Source organism: Equus caballus, chromosome 5, assembly GCF_041296265.1.
Source record: "Equus caballus isolate H_3958 breed thoroughbred chromosome 5, TB-T2T, whole genome shotgun sequence".
NCBI classification, from domain to species: domain Eukaryota; kingdom Metazoa; phylum Chordata; class Mammalia; order Perissodactyla; family Equidae; genus Equus; species Equus caballus.
Window position 1 is genome coordinate 88,465,424 of NC_091688.1, and position 6,000 is coordinate 88,471,423.

The following is a 6,000-nucleotide window of genomic DNA, read 5'->3' on the forward strand; positions in this document are numbered from 1 at the left end:
CTGCTGAGCCACTGGGTGGGCCGCAAATGACATATTTTTCTTTCACTGGTAAGATAATCAATAATCTTCTCTCCAATTCAATTCTTAATGTCTTAAAGGATAGGACTCTGGAGATCTTTAAATTAGTCAAGCAGATTTGCATTTTGAGAACATTTCTCAAATTTGTTATATTCGACAAATTCTTTATTTTGCATGACGATGGGCCTGAAGTGCAATAGTCGTTACATTCTGAAACAAATGTTTTCTATGTGCACACAAATCTTCTATTCATAAAACCTTGTAGCTGCACACATCAAGCACATTTATGGTTATATCCCCTTTATCGGACATACTATATTATTGAAATGTCCCCTCTTTTTAAGAATGAATTTACTTTGCCTTTGAATAGTGGCAAATTTTTAAAAATTTGAAGTTATTGTTTTACTTTTTCATGTAATACATGTACACTATCATTGAAGCCTATTTCCAATATGAAAATATTTTAGATATTATTTTGTTGACAACAGAAATAATTCCACTAAATAGAAACCTCAGTTTCCTTGAAACCTTAACATTGATCTCAATGTGTCTTACCGATGCACTTGAAAAGTAATTTGGTTTTATTTATAATTTTAAAAAATATAATTTAGTGTTTTAATCAGATCATTTTAATCAATGAAGTAGTCAATGTTTATTGGATATTTACCATGTACAAAACCTTGTGTTAGTTGATATAAAGACCAAGCAGAGTTGATCGTCTAAGGCCCTTGAAATCAAGTAGGAAGTAAAAGACTCGGAAAGCAAACTAAGAGTGAAGTAGAAATGAAGACGAGCGGGCATTACTCATATTTTGAGAATAGTATTCTGATATTATAATTTGAACCAGATCCTAAAGGACAGAAAGATTCAGAAATAGGTATAGAATGGCAGAAACTATCTTTATTTTGTGGGGCAATATTTTGATTTTCAAAGAGAACTGAATAGCAAGATCAGGAATTCAATTCAGAATCATTTGTTTAGGACAGAGGAAAGATTTCACATGGAAGAACAATAGCAGAAGAACTAGGAGGAGAAGACAGATTGCCAGTTTACAAAGTGATCCACTCAAGTTTAAACGAAAGATTTTAAGATATTCGGTAATAATAAACACAGAGTTCAATGACCCATCTTTCTAGCAGGCTTTCCCTTACAGCGCATGTGGAAAAATTGAAACTACATATCCCAGAATTCTTTGCATCTAGGTTTCAAGATACAAATTAATTGTCTTCCTAGAGATGCTCTTGCACTTGATTTGGAAGGTGGACGTTAGTGAGGCTTTCCTGCCCTGTTGGCTGCTGCTGAGATGAATGGTCATGAATGCCCCGGTATTTCTGCAACATCATTCCAGGGTCAAGTTACCAATTCTGGGTGTCAAAAGGTAGTTGCCACAATAGTAGTGATATCTCCCTGACTTCTTAACTGTAGCTCTGGTAGAGCCCTCTTGATTCTTCTTTCTGATTCTGACAGAGATGGTATCCTTAATGAGCCATTTCAATGGTATGGTCACAAGGGTTATGAGATCTGGAGGCCCAGGGTAAGGTCCTCTTTTCCAACTCATCAGAAACTTTTGTAAGCATATACTTCCTTGCATTAAATCACTTCTTATGCAGATAAATAAAGTGATTTGTGTTTTCTGCCTCTAAGGTCGATCTAATCAATAGTAAAAAAAACTTTCATTGGTATTTGATATTTATTTCCAGTGGGAACTTTGGAAAACCATGCTTGAAATCTGTGCACTTAAGACAAAGATAACTTTGGACAACGTTAGTTTACCTCTTTTGTGTAATTTGTCTCTCTTGGAGAGTTTGGCTAAATAAATTGATTATTCTTTCAGCTTTAATTAAATGGATTAAATGGCATGCAATGTGCAGTGTTCTATTTCAATAATCAATGTTATTTCAGACAGTAAAACCTTAACCCTGTAGAAGTCTCAGGGAATAAGAATTCTAACTAGAAGATTTTCATGGGTAGCCAAGAGCATTAGTCATTAGAATATTATATGCATAGATATAATAGGTATTACATATATATATATATATATATATATATATATATATATATGGCTGTTAGCCAATCATGAAATGAAAGATTAATATTGTTGAAAATAGGAAAATACAAAAATCACAAAATGACACTCTCACAGCTCCACTTCATAAATATACCAGCTACTAACTCTTAGTGTGTATATCGTCCTTTACAACAATGGATATTTATTTTTAAATTGCTTTATAACTTACATTTTTAAATCAAACGGAATGTGTCTCATGCTACATTATAAACATGTAAATAAATAAGCATTCTTTGTTGTCTATTCCATTATTTTAAGCTTATTCATAATAAATACGACTGTGATAGTTCTGGGATGTTTCAATTTAACCTATTTCATGGAAGTTGTCCTAAGTAAAAGCAAAATGCATCTGTCTACGAAATAAATATGTGAATGTGATTGGGTATTCCTTGATACCCCAGGGACAGCCTATGAAAAATTGTTATTGTGATGTGCTACAGATGGAGATGGAGATAGTACATGATGAAGAAATCAGTGTCTAATGATTTGGCTTCTTGAAAAATGGCTTCTTGAAAAAACAGAACTTTACTATCTCACACTCTAAAGAAGATTCCTTTTCACTCTTGGTCTTAGGGTTTGCTGGTTTCTTGGCATCCATCAAAGCATCTTTAATCTGTGAACACTACCCAGATAAACCACAGGCACCCACATTTTGTATGTCTGTCCTTCTGTCTTTTTCACACTGCATATTATTAATGAGGAATCAGGAGCCATCACTGCTCTTTTTCAAAAATGTGTACTAATGTCTCATATTAGGCTTATTCAATGTCATGAAGATACCTCAAAGTAAAATGATAGTTATTATTTTTATCTTTGTTAAAGCTGGATTAGAACATTTTGCTTGGTTCCAAGGTCAAATACTTTGACAAACCTTCTGAAGCCTACCTTGTAAATTAGTGCAGAAACTCAATACAAGAGATTTAACTGCATGTAGATTGCAGCCTGCTCACAAACCAATCATGGGTAAACTCAGAGTAAAAGATATTTTTTATATAAACACCAAATCTATATTGTATTTTTTTGTTGTTTATTTCACTTGTTAAACTTTCTATTTTGAAATAATTTCAGACTTACAAAAAAATTTGCAATAGTACAAAACCTCTTTATATCTTTTGCCAGATTCTCAAATCGTTAACATTAAACCACATTTGCCTTATTATTCTGTTTCTATGTATATTTATATGTATTATTTTTCTTGACCATCTGAGATTGTGATGCTCCATTATTCTTAAATACAGCAGCATGCATTTTCTTAAGACAAGGGTATTCTCTTTCATAACCACAATAGAATCATTAAAATCAGAAAATTAGCATTGACATCATACTACCATCTAATCCATAGGCTCCATTCAAATTTACTCAATTTTCTCTTTACATCCTTTAGACATTCAGGATTCAGTGGGTTATGATGCGCTATTATCTCTGTTTATTTAGATGTTCCAATTGTCTCAGATTTGGCAGCAGTAACATCTTTAAATTAACTCATGTCCTTTTGACATGATGGCATGATGATGTCCCTCATTCTTTCGTCATGGCCTTTCTGCTGGCACAAAAGTATGTTCCAGGTTTAGCTTACAATTTCCTTGACCCAGCTCTGGAATCAGTCATTTCTCCCAAAAGCTCTGGCTTCTTTTACTGGAGAAGTGAATTAGAAACCAAGATACAGAGGACATGTTTGCTCATTATTACTGGGGTATCATTGCTGCTGGATGTCAACAGGCAAAGCTGGAAGATGTATGTTTGCATAATCACACACACACATATCCACACATTCATGTATATCAACTCTATATCTGTGTATTTATAGAGAGATATATTTAAAAATGAGTTCATACCAATATTTATCCAATTTCATTCTACTTTCTCTTTTCATATTTCTTACTCTCTTCTCTAACTGTTATAAACATGACTCCTATTATCCCCATTATAATGGCGAGACCAAATAATTATTCTAACACCGTAATCAAAGGATGGAATCAATTAATTAAAAAGACAATAAAAATCTGTCCCCTTGCTCTTCCCCCTCCCTTTCTGAGGTGTGAAGTCTCAAGGGTCCCACTTTCAGTATGAATTGGATGGAGAATGCGGTTGGCAAAACGGGCTATGGTAGAACTACAATCAATACTGAGGCCCATATGATCAACACATATTTACTGAGTATGAACCATACATAAGATGTTCTGCTAGGATTTTTGGGAGAGTGGCTTAGATCTAACTCTATTCATACGCTTTTTCTTTTTTTATTAGCATAATTTAACCTCATCTTGTTAGAGAACTTCTTTCTTCTCTGTCTTCTCATCATTGGTTCTCTTCTGATCCTTGTCTGTCATTATGTCTTTTCTTACCTCTTTGTGACCTCCTCGTTCTATGATGTTAACCTCACTTGATAGCACCATTTCACAGTAATGGTGTGGTACTGCCCAGGACACTTGCAAATGACACAATCGTGGACAGGTCAAAGCTTCCTACACGTATTCATTCTTAAAATTAGGTTGGGGAGGAAAGTTTGATTGATAATATGTACCCGTTTGTGTACATACACACACTACAAACACTAAAGAAGGGAAAAAAATAATGGCAAAACAACAAGCCCTTCTCTTCCAATTTGCCACGCAAGGCTGTTGTCTGTTCCTAATAGACGTATTCATTACTAGTTTCTTAATAATCTCTGGATAATTTTGTATAAACTTTCTCTTCTTCCTCCACCACACTCAGAGTATACCCTTGAATAGAACTCCCAGGCTCTATTCTTACTCCTTCCTCTTTCCAACTGCTTTCTCCAGTTCAACCACTATTATCTACTGCCCACACCTCAAAGCAGCCCATTCCTTTTGTTAGAGCAAAAAGCAGACGTTGTTCAGCAATTTGGAACACATAAATGGAGTCTTCAAAGTAACGCTCCTGCTGTGAAACCACAAACACGTGTACATCACTAGAATCGGTCTCACATTTGTTTGTTTTCTATATGATGCTGTCATTCCACTTCTCACGTAAACAGCAATCGTTTATTTACATATGCATTCATATGTCTATTTACAGTAGTATTAATGAAACCAGTAGATTAGGGAATCGGGAAAACGCTTTTCATGTATTTGGAGTGGAATTTCATTTTTTATCTTCTTTCATTATTTTTTCATTAATTCCTTCCAGTGGTACATATGGACTGAATCTCTTAGGTCTCTAAGCCCAGATACTGACACATTGCATAGCAGACAATATAGTAAGGTCTGAATAAATATTGAATATTTAGTGAACTATTGGAGAGGTCTGGATTAATGTATTAATGTATTATTAACTGCTTTGATAAAACTTAATTTCAGCACAGCACAACATGCTGGAGTAAATCAAAGCAAGAGCATGCTCTGGAAGGATCTCACTAGTATTGGAAGGGGAAGGAATTAGCTTTGAACTTGATTTCTGTTCACATGCGAAATTTCCTTAAAAAGTATTTCTGGCTTTAATTACTGAGTCTTTAGAATAAAAATCTGCTGTCTCTTCAGATTGGCGGTATATTGCTAGGTTTTTATTTTTTTATCAGGTTTTTATTTTTGATGGTTTAATTTTTTCCTGTGTATTATAAAAGCTTTAGGATTGATCTTAGAGGACCTCCATTTCAGGTGAGACACCAGGAGTAGGAAACAAAAAAGGTCCTAGATTTTGTTCTAAAACCAGATTCGTGGAAGATACTGTCCGGTTGTTTCAATCCTCAAAGCAATACTTTTAAAAATTCATTAAAAGTATTAGGGCATTTTTTTTTCTGGTGATAATTACCTAGTTCATGGAATTTTGCTTTTTAATAAGGAGTTATAATCACTAAATTTTTGCACTGAATTTAGTAAATTTTAATTTTCTTTTGATGAGACTGATCTCATCTTTACACATAGACTGCTAAAATGCTTTCTTAATGCTGATAT